The 17,121-nt window shown below is 44.5% G+C and overlaps 1 long non-coding RNA gene across 1 annotated transcript in view; it reads right to left on the bottom strand.

The window, feature by feature from the left end:
* Positions 1-17,121, bottom strand: part of LOC138258702 (uncharacterized) — a 139,862-nt gene that overhangs the window by 44,362 nt on the left and 78,379 nt on the right. The window contains exon 2 of the long non-coding RNA XR_011198513.1: positions 442-584. This is a non-coding gene — a long non-coding RNA (uncharacterized lncRNA). The remainder of the gene's footprint in view (positions 1-441; positions 585-17,121) is intronic.

The raw sequence follows: 17,121 nt of genomic DNA, 5'->3' as shown, positions 1-17,121 counted from the left end.
AGGAGATCCTCCTACGGTCAGTGGTCAAAAACTTGTTTGCTACATGCTGATGATATTGTAATGTTAGATTTGACACCTATAGGCCTACAAAAACATTTTAATAACTTAAAAAACTTTTGCTGTCTGCCACTTTTTGAAAATGAATATAGCTAAAAAGTAAAATTCTAACCTTCAAGGTAAGAAATACAGCAAAAACTAATTCTCTTGATGTGACAGAAACATGTAAATATCTGGGGAAGATTTTTTGCGCCCCATTAAATGAAAAAGCATATACATCTCATATTACTCAGAAAACGTCTAGTCATGCAAAATAGGTTGAGAAGATTTTACAGTGCATACAAACATAGACACTTTTGAAATTTTTTAACACTACATCGATAAAAAGTTCTTCCTTTTTTACTATGTACGGCACAGAAATTTGATGAAAAATGCTGGACTTACATGTGTATATGGTTGAGGGGAAAAATCCTCAGAAAGCAATGATCTTTGAATATGTCAGCCTTGACCGGTGCTATTTGGTCTCATCAATGCAAATGTCATGAGGATTGAAGAAGTAATATGCTGGGGGCCATGTTTGGTGCATTCTGAAGAGAAATCATGGAAAAAAATTAACAACTGAAATCATTAAAGTGAATAGTTTTGATTATGTTTTTGGCAAAAATCTTGAACTTGGTTAAGTTGGAAAAATGTAACTTTATTGGGCTGTCTAGGTCTGAGTTAAAGCTATTTCCTGAAAAAAAAACTTGCCCGATTCTTACCATGCAGACCAATAGGGATTCTTGTCTTAGTAAAGAAAAGTCCCCTTTTATCAGCTGTCCTTCAAAGGAGAAAAACCACAAACATTTTTGAAGTGGAATTTGAATCATTGTGTTTGAAAAGTAATTCTTCTTATGAAATTGAGGTGCATTTTTATACTTGGCTTGTGCCATTTTAGCGTAAAAAATGTTGACGCTAAAACGGCGCATAGCTAACTCCATATTTATATTTTGATGCTAGACCCATCAAGCGTCAAAATATAGGGATTAGCGTCATATTGTGCATGCAGCAAACTACCTTGCGCTAATTAGATGCAAGGTAGGTGTTCCTGTCCACAATATCACACTACCCCCCTACTGCCTTCTTTATACAGTACTCCGGCACAAAAACGATGTGCATGAAGTAGGCGGACCAAAGTAATGGCGCTAAGCCTGCTTGGCGCCATTATTTGACACCTGTGTCTGACCAGGCATTAGGGGACCTGTGGACCCATTTCCATGGCTAAACACCATGGAATGGGCCGGCAGATGCCCACCCCAAACCCCAGCAATACTCCCACCCACACCAGAGGGACGCCATAGGATGGGGGACCCCATCCTGGGTTAGTACAGGTAAGTTTATTTTATGTTTTGTGCCATTGGGGGCCCCTTACATCAGGCCCCCTACCTGGTACTGGCTATTATGGCCTTTCCCAGGGGACACTGGTCCACTGGGCTGGCCATTGGGGTGGTGGGCATAACTCCTGTCTTTACTAAGACAGGAGTCATGTGTGGGTGGTAGTGCGTCAGAAAATTACGCTAGGCTGGTCAGCAGCATAATTATTGCCACTAACCAGCCTAGCATCAATTCTAGCCAACTAGCGCGTTTTCCCCTCCCACCATTTCCCCCGGCTAGCATCTTTCCTTTAGACGCAAACCTGTCCTTTGCGCCATTACATAAATATGGTGCCCTGCTGGCGCTATGGATTGGTGGTCGCAGGCGCTATGGATTTTGACGCAAAACTGCGTTAGTGCAGTTTTGCTGCAAAATCCATAAATATGGACCTGAATGTGCTAACTATGGGGGCCATAATGGGAGTATGGGAAAAAATAAAAAGGAAATATCGCATATGTAATTTGTGTAAAGAGGCTGATCAAGACTTGGACCATGTCTTATTTTTATGTCCAGCGTTACATGCTGCTCGAAGGATTTACCAGTATCCTATTTCAGTAGATTTGGAATTTTTACCCTGGAGAAAGCGCCCTCGTTCTTAATTTTGCAGCAAAATGAAATGGTATGTTTTAGAATTTTATTTTTTTTAGTACTTTTTATTTGTATATTGAGATATATGTGTATATGAAGATGTATTATGTAAATTTTATGATACGTTCCGGTGAGACTCGTTCGGCTCATATCTTGTATAATAAAATAAAATCAGAGAAGGTTTTATTCCCACACAAAGACTGGGCATTTTAGCTTATGGAGAATAGGGCAAGACTTTCTCCCTATAACTGAAGAGAAGATGGTGACTGCACCAAATATGCCAGAAATCATGAGCTCCCCAATCAAAAATAGCGAAATAATCTTGAACGGAATTTCTATATGAAGACACAATTAAAATGTGTACACAGACTGATGTATGTGTATGTGTCACCAGAACATGCCACCTCTTGTATGCACACAGCTTTACAGAAATGAATTTCATCCAGCAACGAACAAAAACGTTAACACATTCAGTCACCAGTATGGTGCATGCAATAAAAATATGAATATATGCAGGAGCAAAACATGCCATTAAATTTACAGATCACGTATTACTGCAACCAGCAAAAAGTTTAAAACGCTGCACGTATTTCCACGTATTTATTAATTCATTTATATATTTATTTATATATTTATTTATGTTTTGGAACTCCGATTGAGGTCCATATAGGAAGAACAAAAAAAAAACAACTGTAACACAGATTTACACATTCGTTGTTATTGCGACGATATAAAAAGAACGATCTTAAAAAGTGACATGAAAAGTGCCAATAGGGCATATACAACTATATGATTTGAGTTTGATACTTGAATTCAACAAGATTCACACCAATATTGCGGAGCCTCAGCAGCCGAATGATCCTTATATTTTAGGAAGATAGGTTTTAAAAAAGTGATGATGTGCAGAATGCAAATAAGGGGCACACAAAGAGCATATATTTTTTAAATCTTACACATGTATAAAACACAATTCGCGAAGTCTCTGTACCTTTGGTATACCCATATATTTCGGTGATCTCGCCGACAGGGAGTAAATTCAGCCTTAAAAGCAAAATAAGTCTATGCACTCCATGAGGGACATTCCAGATATAAGCCTGAGGCTTTTTCCATACACAACTTTCCTGAACAACCAAATTTCTCACGTGCTGCTGACAGAGCGAAAGATACCCTTTTTTGCTTACTTTATGCAAGGATTTTTCCAAAATGTTTTAAAAGGGATTCTGGCAATGAAAGATCCGCAATTTGAACCACCACAAACGTTTCATTAGCTTCTTTAAAGGAAGAAAAAAAACACTTTTCTCTCTCTCTGGAAGTCGAAGGTTTTGTGCTTTAATGCAGTTTGAATTGACCCCTTTCATTTCTGAGTAGGCAGTTCCTCCACCACAAAACTGCGGCCAAAACGAGCGCAACAGTGGAAGGTAGTCCAAACTAAAGTCGGAGAGCATGAGTGGCGAACAAAGAGCTCCAATTACAAATTGGATGTCAAATACATTCCTCCACTATATCGAAGACCTAATTCCTGATGTTCATCATTTCACACGCATAACTGAATGCTGACAAAATATTTGCCTTGTAAACTGGCTGCAAAGTGCCTTTCCCCACAGCACTTAAACAATCTGTTAATAGCAAAAGCTTAGGAGAGTGCCTTACTTATTCTTCCAAGGCACTAAGATGTCTTTGGTGCCCTACTGGTGTTAAAGGCAATAGGACTACATTGTTGATATATAAAAGGCAACATACATCTGCGAGCCAATTTTAGGGGGAATGCCCCTTGCCATTCCTACTCTACTTAAAGCAAAACAAAAACGCTGGACGGAATGCGGAACCAATCAAACATTCACCCCCAGTCACAGATCTGGGTTTAATCCATCCGTTATTTTGCTCACCATGCCACCCCAGTTTGAACCCAGCCATATGCAAATCAGTCTTGACCCTGTTCCTCACGGGAACAGTCCAGCCCGAAATGCCAGGCCAGGTTCTCCCTGGACCGGAAACAAGCATCCTGGGACCGGTTTCAGGGTTTCACCCCTCATCAGCCAGGCTAGCTTGAATCCAGTGGCACAGTGAGCCCGGGACCCACGTCTGGACATACCCGGCGCACTTAGGGCGGCAAAAGCAAAGCAAAACAAAAACGCTTTGGGATAGCGTAACTGGATGGACGGAATGCGGAACCAATCAAACATTCACCCCCAGTCACAGATCTGGGTTTAATCCATCCGTTATTTTGCTCACCATCCCACCCCAGTTTGAACCCAGCCATATGCAAATCAGTCTTGAACCTGTTCCTCATGGGAACAGTCCAGCCCGAAATGCCAGGCCAGGTTCTCCCTGGACCGGAAACAAGCATCCTGGGACCGGTTTCAGGGTTTCACCCCTCAAAACGATGGATTTAGGCCCAGATCACTGTACAGGGGGTGAATGTTTGACAATGTTCAGCATTCCGTCCATCACTTGTTGTTTTTGCTTTGTATTCCTACTCTACTCGGCAGATCGTAAATGTAAAGAGAGAATAGCAATGGTGACTCCCCTGCTTCAATCCATTATGTATCATAACTCTTTGCAATAGACCTTGGTTCCCACCCATCATAACTTGGGTACACGTAGAAGAGTGAAGAGGTATGAAAATCCTCATAAGATGTGAGGGAATTCCTAGCAGAAGCAGTTTTCCCCACAGCATTTCCCGAACTACTCTACGGAACGCTGTGGAGAAATCAATGAACGCAGAGTAGTGTTGGGAATGGCCCTCTTTACAGTGTCACCTCAAGCCTTTGGCCTTCCTCCTCCTACTTTTGGGTGGATTTCTGCTTGTTGGCCTTAGGACTCTGTGCACGCTACTACTGCTAACCAGTGCTAAAGTGCTTGTGCTCTCTCCTTTGGCATATACCAGATTGGCACATTTAATTTACATGTAAGTTCCTTGTAGAGTGCTATAACATATTCCCAGTTTAAACAAAGGCACAATGTTGACAGGTCAACAAATATTTTTAAATTTCCAATCAATGTTATTTTTGAGTAAAATAGCTATACCTCTGCTAGCTTTTAGCAACCGATTTTACTCTACAAGAAGAAACAACATAATTCTCATACACAAAATCGATGCAGGCCCATTTTTCCTGCAAACATGGAATCAATGGATTAAGAAACCCGTCATATTCCAGGATAAGAGTAGTCCCCTGGGGTTACCTCCATGTCACCGTATACTTTGTATTGCTGGGGAAAACATTCAGCTGCATGTAACTTTCAGTTTTCTGGTCACTGTATGGAGCATTATATTTCATCCCACTTGAAAGTGGGCTCATCCTACAACATGCACACAATGAAATGGCATATCAATTTAGCATGGCTAACAAGTTATCCCCACTCCCCAGCTATGGCGTAATGCAAAACGGTGGGGCCTTTGTAGGAGGCTGGCCTGGTTTGTAGTGGGTACCTAAGGTACTTACACCTTATACCAGGTCAGGTTATCCCTTATTAGTGAACTGTAGGCAGTGTTCTAGCAGCTTAGGCTGTCTAGCGGTAGCTGCAGCTGAGCAGCTTAGGCTGAACTAGGAGACATGCAAAGCTCCTGCAATACCACTATAGTTACACAGTACTTATAAACAATAAAAGACAATACTCAGTGTTACCAAAAATAAAGGTACTTAAAAATATCTTAGAGGCAATACTCCTTCTGGAGGAACGTATTATACACCATATATACACTAGAGACCAAAATCAGGTATGTAAATAGTGATAGAAAAGTGCAAACAGTAGAAAAAACAATAGAATGCAGTAGGCCTGGGGCAACACAAACCATATACTAAGAAAGTGGAATGCGAATCACAAATTGCCCCCTAGGCAAGTGTAGTGTGTAGATAGGCTCTGGGAGTGTCAGAAAACACCAAAGGTAAGTAAAATATCCCACCCCAAAGCCCAGGAAAGTAGGAGTAAAGTACTGCAAGTTTCCTCCAGACACACTACAAGTGGTGATAAGAGTTATTGCAAGAACCAAGCAAGACTGCAATCAACAAATGGTGGATTCCTGGACCTGAAGACCTGTGAAGAGAGGAGACCAAGTCCAGAAGTCCTAGAAGATTCCAGGAAGGACAGGAACCCCTGCCAACCTAGAAGATGGTGCAAAAGAGGATTCTCCGGTTAGAAGAAGTCTGCCGAAGAGCACCAAAGAAGATGCTGCGGGTTCCTGCATGGTGCAGGAGATGTCCCACGTCGAGTTGTTGGATGCAGGCTGTTTGCATACCTGGATTCATCCAACAAGCCTTGGTTCAAGCAAGGTCAGGGTTTGGGTCAAAATGGAACTGCCTGGACCCAGGAGGGACCTTGGGGCCTCAACATGGACTGAGGCGGCAGAGGGGGCTCCCAAATCTAGAGAGAGCCCACAGATGACCACGCAGCACCCACAGGAGTCCCAGGACACAGGGACAAAGAAGGTGCAAAATGCGGTTGGTGCAGCACAACAAAAGAAGGTCCCATGCCACCGGAGAAAAACTCAGTGAGTTGTGCGTCCCAGGATGGAGTGCTGGGGACCCGAGCTACACTGTGTGCGATGGATTCTTGGAAGAAGTGCACAGAAGCCCAAGGAGCTGGAGATGGCACGGTGTGCAAGGGTACTGTCGCACACCGGGAAGGCAAGCTCTTACCTCCTCCAAATTTGGACAACTGGACCTTAGGACAGTCTGGGTCGTGTTGGTCCATCACCTGTGTTCCAGGGAGCATGCTCGTCGTCAGGAGATGAGTCCCAGAGAACCAGTCATCGTCGCAGAAGGAGGGTGCAGGAGCAGGGAAGTGACTCCCTCACTCCACAGCAGATTCCTTTGGTTCTTCTGGTGCCAGATAAAGACAGGGAGTCCTCAGAGCGTGCACACCTTGGAAACAGTTGCAAATGCTGGCGGGAGCTGAAGTTGCAGGTCACAGGAGCCGTCCTGGATACTTTGTTGCAGTTACAGTGGTTCCTGGCGCAGTCTGCTGTTGATTCGACGGTCAGAAGCTGAAGAAGAGGGTGCAGAGGATTCCTGGAGGAGTCTTGCAAGCTGAATCTGAAGAGACACACACAGGAGAGACCCTAAATAGCCCTGAGATGGGGATTGGCTACCTACCCCAGGTATGCGCCTATTAGGAGGGGTCTCTGATGTCACCTGCTGGCACTGGCCACTCAGAGATCTCCAGAGTGTCCCCACACCTTGGAAAACAAGATGGCTAACGCCAGGGACACACTGGAGGAGCTCTGGCCACCACCCCTGGGGTGGTGATGGACAGGGGGGTGGTCACTCCCCTTTCCTTTGTCCAGTTTCGCACCAGAGCAGGGACTGGGAGCCCCTGGACTGGTGTAGACTGGCTTATGCAAGAAGGGCACCATCTGGGCTCTTCAAATCATTTCCAGAGGCTCTGGGAGGCTACCCCTTCCAAGCCTGTAACACCTATTTCCAAAGGGAGAGGGTGTAACACCCTTTTCCCAAAGCTGCTCAGACCCCAGGAGGGCAGAACCCTGTCGTTGAGGTGGTAGCAGCTGTAGCTGCAGTGCAAGCCTCAGAGAGCTGGTTTGGCAGTACCTGGGGTCCATGGTGGAGCGCCCAGGATGCATGGGATTGCCCCCCAATACCAGATTTGGAATGGGGAGCAATTTCATGATCTTAGACCTATATGTAGTGCACTCGTGTAATGGTATCCCTGCACTCGCAAAGTCTGGGGAATTGGCCCTGAACAGCGTGGGGGCACCTTTGCTAGTGCAACGGTGCCCTCACACGTAGTAACTTTGCATCTAGACTTCAGTAAATGAAGGTTAGACATATGGGTGACTTACAAGTTACTTAAGTGCAGTGAAAATGGCTGTGAAATAGTGTGGGCACTATTTCACTCAGGCTGCAGTGGCAGTCCTGAAGAAAGGTTTGTCTGAGCACTTTATGGGTGGCAAAAGAAATGCTGCAGCCCATAAGGATCTCCTGGAACCCCAATGCCCTAGGTACCTAGGTACTATATATTAGGGAGTTATAAGGAGGGGGTCCAGTGTGCCAACTGAAATTTAAATATGAAGTCGCTTAACTATAGTGACTAATTTGGAAGTAGAGAGAGCATCAGCACTGGAGTTCTGGTTAGCAGAACTTCAGTGACACAGTTAAGCACTACTGGCAACACACACATAGGCCACAAACTATGAGCACTGGGGTCCTGGCTAGCAGAATCCAAGTGAGATAGGCAAAGCACACTGACAAATAGGGTTTTAACTATGAGCACTGGGGTCCTGGCTAGCAGGATTCCAGTGAGACAGTAAAAACACACTGACACACACTCACACATTCACAAACAGGCCAAAGTTGACGGTAACCATGCTAGAAAGAGTCTACTTTCTCACATAACCCCCGCCAAACGAAGGACAATAAGGCTAACCTTGTCCAGATGAGACTTTATTGTCTAAGTGGTGATAAGTGGAGAGTAGATCTGCAATAGAGTGGTTACTCCCTTTATCATCCACTGTATGGTTACTTCCCTGTGGAGATGTGGGACTCCCTTTTGTTGTGCTGAGTCGACCGTCGTGCTCAGATCTTCTGAATGCCTGTTCAGGTGCTTCTGCGGGTGCTGCCTGCTTCTGCGTGGGCTCTCTGTTTTGCTGAGCAGCCCCTCTGTCTCCTCCTCCAAGGGGTGACTTCCTGGTCCTTCCTAAGCCCTGACAGCACCCAAAAAAACCTTCAACCGCGACTCTTGCAGCTAGCAAGGCTTGTTTGCGGTCTTTCTGCTTGGAAACAACTCTGCATCCTCCAGCACGCCGTGGGGCATCTTCTGACCAAAGGAGAAGTTCCTGGCACCTTCCATTGTTGCAGATTCTTCGGCTTCTTCCCCCCAGAGGCAGCCCTTTTGCACCTTCATCCAGGGTTTAGTGGGCTCCTGCCCCCCCCCCCCCAGACACTTGCATGACTCTTGGACTTGGTCCCCTTCCTTTACAGGTCCTCAAGTCCAGGAATCCGTCTTCAGTGCTCTGCAGTCAGTTGTTGTCCTTGCAGAATCCCCTAGCTCAACTTTACTGTCTTTCTGGGTAGTAGGGTAACTTTACTCCTACTTTTCAGGGTCTTGGGGTGGGGTATCTTGGACACCCTTAGTGTTTTCCTACACTCCCAGCGACTCTCTACACACTACACTAGGCCTGGGATCCATTTGTGGTTCGCATTCCACTTTTGGAGTATATGGTTTGTGTTGCCCCTAGGCCTATTGTCTCCTATTGCATTCTATTGTGTTCTACACTGTTTGCACTACTTTTCTAACTGCTTACCTACCTGATTTTGGTTGTGTGTGTATATTTTGTGTATATTACTTACCTCCTAAGGGAGTATATCCTGTGAGATACTTTTGGCATATTGTCACTAAAATAAAGTACCTTTATGTTTAGTAACTCTGAGTATTGTGTTTTCTTATGATATAGTACTAAGTGATATAAGTGGTATAGTAGGAGCTTTGCATGTCTCCTAGTTCAGCCTAAGCTGCTCTGCTATAGCTACCTCTATCAGCCTAAGCTGCTAGAACACCTCTAATCTACTAATAAGGGATAACTGGACCTGGCACAAGGTGTAAGTACCACAAGGTACCTGCTATAAGCCAGGCCAGCCTCCTACATTGGTGGTGCATCGTGGGATAAGTACTTGTAACTGCTTTACCACTTTGTCATTGGTGCTTTTCATAAGAAAAACATATACCAAATACTTCAGAATATACACATTGACCTAAACATTATAACTTTCCTTTTCTAAAACTTTCTACAAATTTTCTGGAAAAAAAAGTTTGAAAACGTTTTTTCTCTGTTCTTTCAAAAGTTCCAAAATCTTTTTTCTCTCTGTCCTAAACCTTTTCTATCATGTCTGCAGTAGAACTTACTCCCACAGTTGTCCAGGCAACATATGGGAATCTAAACTTTAAAATTTTGAGGGGTCTCTGCATTGAAAGAGGTTTAGCAATTGGACCGAATCCTACCAAAGATCTCCTCAGCCTTCTCCTAGAAAGTGACCAGAACCAGGCTGGCCCATCCCAGGATCAGGAGGTAGAGGAGTGGGGTACCCAGTCAGACTCAGAGGAGTCCCCTGAGGTTACTGGGGAGGGTTCTTCCAAGGACCTGCAAGCTAACAGGCCACCTAGTGACACTGGTAGTGGGAGGGGGTCACACCTAAAGGCCAGGTTACTAGGGTCCAGCCAGTTAGGGACAGGTCCAACTCTGCCAATTCCCACCTTTCGTCTGTATCTCACAATTCCCAAGCCTCCCACCCTGAGGATAACTTAATGGAAAGGGAACTCAGAAAGCTGAGGTTGGAAGAGGCCAGGCTGAAGCTTAAACAGCAGCAGCTGGCCTTAGACAGGGAATCTCTGGATGTGGAAAGGGAAAGGCAGAGGTTGGGGTTCGTTCCCCATGGTGGCAGCAGCAGTGTTTTTGATAGCAATCCTGTTAGAAAACAGGATTCCAGAAACCTGCATAGGATAGTCCCCCCTTACAAGGAGGGGGATGACATTAACAAGTGGTTTGCTGCACTTGAGAGAGCCTGTATGGTACAGTTGGTCCCTCAAAGGCAGAGGGCTGCTATCTTGTGGCTATCTTTCACTGGTAAGGATAGGCTCCTTACTGTCAGAGAAAGTGATGCTAATAACTACAAGGCTTTGAAGGATGCACTCTTGGATGGATTTGACTTAACCACTGAACAATACAGGATTAAGTTCAGAGACACCGGAAAAGAGACCTCCCAAGACTGGACAGACCTTGTAGACTGTTCAGTGAAGGCCTTGGAGGGTTGGTTACATGGCAGTAAGGGGACTGACTATGAAAGCCTCTATAATCTAATCCCGAGAGAGCATATTTTGAACAATTGTGTGTATGATTTGTTGCACCAGTACTTGGTAGACTCAGATCTGACCTCTCCCCAAGAATCGGGAAAGAAGGCAGACAAATGGGTCAGAACAAGAGTGAACAGAAAAGTTCATACAGGGGGTGACAAGGATGGCAAGAAGAAGGATGGTAAGTCTTCTGACAAGGGTGGGCACAAAGATAAAAAAACATTCTGAGTCTTCATCAGGCCCACAAAAATCCTCTGGGGCTGGTGGGTCCAAATCCTCTTCTCACAATCAGAAAAAGCCTTGGTGTTATTTATGTAAAGTAAAAGGCCATTGGGCAAGTGATGCCACTTGTCCAAAGAAAAACACCAAACCTCCCACCACCACAACCCCAAATGCATTGTTCTGCTTTCCTGGGACTGAGCTGCTCAGTCCCCAGGAGGGCAGAACCCTGTCTATGAGGTGGCAGCATCTGTAGCTGCAGTGCAAGCCTCAGAGAGCTGGTTTAGCAGTACTGGGGATCCATGACAGAGCCCCCAGGATGCATGGGATTGGCCCCCAATACCAGATTTGGAATGTGGGAACAATTCCATGATCTTAGACACCTCACATGGCCATATTCGGAGTTACCATTGTGAAGCTACATATAGGTATTGACCTATATGTTGTGCACTATTGTAATGGTATCCCTGCACTCACGAAGTCTGGGCAATTGGCCCTGGACAGCATGGGGGCACCTTTGCTAGTGCAAGGGTGACCTCACACTTAGTAACTTTGTATCTAGCCTTCAGTAAATGAAGGATAGACATATAGGTGTTTTTTAAGTTACTTAAGTGCAGTGAAAATGGCTGTCAAATAGTGTGGGCACTATTTCACTCAGGCTGCAATGGCAGTCCTGAAGAAAGGTTTGTCTGAGCTCCTTATGGGTGGCAAAAGAAATGCTGCTGCCCATAAGGATCTCCTGGAACCCCAATGCCCTGGGGACCTAGGTACCATATATTAGGGACTTATAAGAGGGGTCCAGTGTGCCAAATGAAATTGGAATATGAAGTCACTAAACTATAGTGACTAATTTGGAAATAGAGAGTGCATAACCACTGCAGTTCTGGTTAGCAGAACTTCAGTGACAAAGTTAAGCACTACTGACAACACACACATAGGCCACAGACTATAAGCACTGGGGTCCTGGCTAGCAGGATCCCAGTGAGACAGGCAAAACACACTGACAAATAGGGTTTTAACTATGAGCACTGAGGTTCTGGCTAGCAGGATTCCAGTGAAACAGTAAAAACACACTGACACATACTCACAAACAGGCCAAAAGTGGGGGTAATCATGCTAGAAAGAGGCTACTTTCTCAAAGCCCTGTGCACAATGTGATGAGGGTCCCATGAGTCTCCCATATCTCACAGCCATTCATTGGCCTTAGGCTCTATGGGGCACCTGCGAAGGGTTGGGCTCCCCCTGAAGGGTTGGCAGCCCCCTGCTCAGGAAGGACTGTTGGTGCTTGGCTTATATACCTGCTTCCCAGGTGTGCAAGTATAGTTGGGTTGGCACCCTGCTATGCATAGGTCCATGGATCTTGCTTCAGAGCCAATCACAACTGTTGCAGGCAGGTGCAAACCGGTGAAGATGCAGATATCGTAGAGGATGGAAATAAATTATTTTTTACAGTCACACACGGGTGATGGGGAGTGGGGCCCTAAAATAAGTGGCCCAATAGAAGTGTGCAGCGGCCGGGCTTTGACACAAGCTACATAAAACATAAAAAGTGAAAAACATATATGAAAACAAGCATTGCCAAAGTAAACAAGTCTTGGCTTATGGACCTATTGACTTTGGTAATGTTAATAACGCATGCACACCTTTACAGAATATCCTCAGAAAAGCCGATTTCACAACAGCACATAAAAGTACACAAAAGTAAGTGCATAGATAGTGAGCTTGTGCCTGGCATTTCCTCAGCTTTCAATCAGATAATCCAAATATACACATGCTGTAACATATGCAACTGTATTTATGCAATTCTTGTAGTATATTAAGGTACCCATTCTTCCTGTGAGTAGGCAGTAATGATCCTGAACTTAAGATTTTTAAAATCTCTTTTTTTCATGTAATAAGCTGATGGCTGCATAGAAGAAATCTCTTCCTACACACATCCTGAAAAATTCTTGCCGATCGGCAGCCATACCAAGTACCATGTGACAGGGGTTAAATTAGCACATTTTCGTGCTGGTGTCTGGTTCCCTGCACTATAATGTGCTAGTCACACATTATCGCTCCTCTCACCTCCAGAAATCTTAATGGGCTTTGGATATGTGTCAACCTTAATGTTGACGGCATACAACATTGCTACAAATGAAAAAGGTTAGACAACAACAATATCTACAGAGAACGACTTACCCCCTTGATGCTGCTGTTGAGCCTTCAACTGCCCATCAAGCTCTGTGCAGGCCACCGCAAGGATGCAGGCCAATATGGGGGTCAGGGTGGGGCGCACTGCCTGGATAGCTGGGAGGACTGCCCAACTTGTCCTTCAGCAAACTTTCTAGTAGCACAACGCAGGTCCTCTCACCTCTTCCAACAGTGCAGGCTGCACCACTTGAGGACCACCATGGTCCACACCTTCTTTGAGCTGGCCTTCAATATCCCATGCTTCTGATGGGCATTGACCAGTATGGATGACCGAAAATAAGAACAAAATAAATTTAGAGTGATTTTGTATGTCGGTACTGCTGTGACAAAAAGTATTTGGCATTCCACACATGAATTCACCAAACAGTAACTCCATTTGTACCAAAACAATTTACAGGTAATTTGGAAATAGTGAGTTACATGAATCTTATGAGCACTCTCAACACTTTTTAGCTCCCCATGTTACCAAATCAGGCCTACAACATAATCTAGGCCAGGGCTATCAAACCTGTCCTGTTGTGAGAACCATCCCTGATTAAACACGATCATTGTGAAATACTAAAGGCTACACAACCTGTGCAATCTGTGCACATAACCCCACACACAGCTATATTGGCTTCATGCCTAAACTCCCAAGAGTCAGCATCGCATTAAGGGACTGATGGATGTATAGAAGGGCAATTATTTGTCTTTGAGAGCAGGGATTTGAGGGATGTATGAAGAAGTGTGTGTTGGATAGGGACATACTGGGATGGATGATTGTGAGCCAGTGTCATCTGAACTTGCAGCACAGGAAATAACTTTACCTATATGTGTCTCCATGACGTAATGAAATCATACAGAACAGCCTATTACACTATATGGGCTTGAATCCCACTTGACAGGACAACTTCAGATAACTCCAGACTATCAAAATTATTTTTTAACATATCACTATCATTTTAACAGTGGTTGCATGCTGTCATTCATACTACTGGTGCACTGTCTACTGGCCACTTGTAGTCAGTGGCCTAAAGTTTGTCTGATGAAACTGGAATTGTGAGTTACATGAACACATATTACAGCTTTTCATTTCAGGTGGCCTAACTCTCCCATTCACAGACATTACAGACAGTGGCAAAACAAATGTTGTCCCAGCTAAATCATTCTGCTAATTCCAATCACAACATTTCTCCCATTAACAAAAAGGAACAAAATAGCCTGTGGATCAAAAAGGAAGAGGTTACTCAGTCAGACATTCTCCAAACAGACATGTCCTAGTTCCTCTGGGGTCCAATAGAGGTGGTTGTATAGGGACAGGACCTCCCTGCAAGGAGCTCCAGCTCCTCTGTGCTGAAGGCAGGGGCCATCTCACCTGTTTTGCCTGTCATCCTGGCTCCCAGAGGTCTGTAACAGGAGCAAAAAATCAAGGAGGTCCTGTTAGCTGCAGTGTTAGGAGGCAAGTGAGTTTTTTTCACAATGCCATGTACACTATGTTGAATACGAACAACTTAGAGCAGTGTGCCCCATTCCACTGGGTCCTGGCAGAACTTGAGGCAGAGTGGCTAACGGAACAACATCTGTTATGACTGGGGGGCACAAGATAGTTTTTGGGTTCCACAGGAAGTGGAGGTGTCCTGCTGCTGTCATGTTGTTTGAGCTGGGGTGGGAGGTGTCCGTGTGGGCTGAGTGTGACTCATTGGGGCTGTCTGGCTAGACAGACCAGATGGACCAAGTGGCTCCTGATCATCCAGACTTGTAGGAGTGGAGTCCCCATTGAAGACCTGTTCCTGGGCTGGAGTGGAGGTGTCTTGGCAGACAGATGATGGTCCACTTGTTGGGGGGGGGGGGTTGTTGGACTTGAGAAGAATGCAGAGTATGTGTAAATAATAGCTAGTCTGTGCATCCTATGGGTCTTTGCTTAGAAATGGGATAGCTGAAAAAGAACAAATCAGAGTAATAGTATGATTAGGCCTTTATATGCTTATCATAGTTTCATACATTCAGGCTCATTTATACAGATGCAAACTTCAGTGATGATGTTGCAGAGATGTCCTGGAATGGGAAATGTTATTTCTGAAGTAAACATTACAAGTGCCATACATTCAAGCCAACACAGTGGTTAGTACATTAAAGAACTAGACCATTCCAAGGAGGACTGTCAGGCTAAAAATAAATTGTAAACTGTAGTTCAACTTAATATTATGGCTGGCTTTGCTCATCATATGGGAAGTGTTAAGTAAGTTGTGTGTGGATACTACTTCTATTTAGCATGCAGCATCAGAGGGTAGTAAATGTGGGATTGAACAAAGTATGAAATATGTGGGCATTTACATCAATTCAACTTAGCTATGAGAAGGGCTCCCCATGGTTGAGGGACACTACAACTGACATTTTCATCCATGGCATGACATGGTGACTGTCAAATGCACAGTTTTGGAGATGTGTGCACATATGAAAGTAAATGAAGGTGGAGCAATGTTGCCTTGCACTGTTGTTTTGCAGGCACCACAACATGGCATCATGGTAGATTTAGTCATCTGCTGACACCATAGACAATAGTTGTTGTTAGGTGATTTGCACATATCTTTTTCAATGACTACATTAGAGATGAATACACATTTACAACATGGACACACATATGGATATGATGTGAATCAGTGAAATAACATACGTACAGGTAGTATACCTTCGTGTGCAAATAGATGGAATTTTGTGCCTTTTTTGTGAGAACAGCATACATTGATATACAGCAAGAGGCTTGCAAGTCCAAGGGCGATCCATGAGGAACAAGACACAATGTAACTTGTCATATTGCACATTGTTACAAAAGGGAAAGACAACCATGATGCTAGTAACTGATACGACATAAAATATTTTGTGAAGTCAAGTTTAGATATATCTCTTTTGATAAGGGTGTAGGCCAAGTCTAAAAATCTGCCTTAAGGCCAGGACTCCATTTGTGATTGTTGAGACATAGTTAAGTTCAACTTACCAGATTCCGCTCCACCAGGGATTCCAGTCAAGCTTTTAGGATGTAGGATCTGCAAGACCTTCTCCTCCCAGGGAAAGAGTTGTAATGGGATTGTTGGGAGAACCACCATCAGTCTTCTGGGCCTCCATTTGACACTTGGAGGCCAAGGAGTGGACTCTCCCCCGCAGGTTGTTCCATCTCTTCCTAATATCCTTCTGTTAGCTACAGCATTCACTCTGTCCACTATTCTGACCCGCATTTGCCTTTTCTGAGATATTGTGGTATTTTGGACTTGTGCTCCAAACAATTGCAGCTCTCCCCTAATGATTTAATTCACCATGACAGACAACTCTTCATGTGCAAAACGTGGATTTCTCCTCCCTGCCATTGTGAATATTTTTTTTAAATAACTAGTGCAAAAAAAATGAAGGGTAATGAGAGAAAGTAAAATTATCAAAAAACACAGAGGGAGAGGAACACAGAAAAGAAACCTGTCTCCTGTGTTGAAAATTCTTCTGGCTGAATGGTGTTAGGCAGTGTGATGCAAAGGATCATGGTCTGAAATGGAGTGTATTTTATAGTGTGTTTTGCAGGTGTTCACAATTGTCCAATATACGACAGGTAAGGGCTATGCGCATCCCACCAATAGCACAGCGATAGTACTTTACTGAATGGGTCCAGTGACGGACTCCCACTGACATGGGCCTGCTGCTGAAAGACCGCCAGCACACCTGTGTGACCTAAATACGCTCTGTGGGATCCCACGATCAAAACAGCAATGAAGGGCCTGGTCATCAGCACTGGAGTCCGCCACGTCAGCTGCGGGTTGCAAAACGGAGTGGCCTCCATCGTGGCAGTATTTGGCTCAACCTCAATGATATAAATACTGTGGGCGGAAGACCGTCAACTTGACAGTCGTTTTTGGTCTGCGCCAAAACTGCTTTGCATTGTGACCA

The sequence above is a fragment of the Pleurodeles waltl genome, chromosome 9, assembly GCF_031143425.1.
Source record: "Pleurodeles waltl isolate 20211129_DDA chromosome 9, aPleWal1.hap1.20221129, whole genome shotgun sequence".
NCBI lineage: Eukaryota > Metazoa > Chordata > Amphibia > Caudata > Salamandridae > Pleurodeles > Pleurodeles waltl.
Note: the sequence above shows the minus strand (reverse complement) of the source record. Positions and strands in the feature narration are given on the sequence as shown.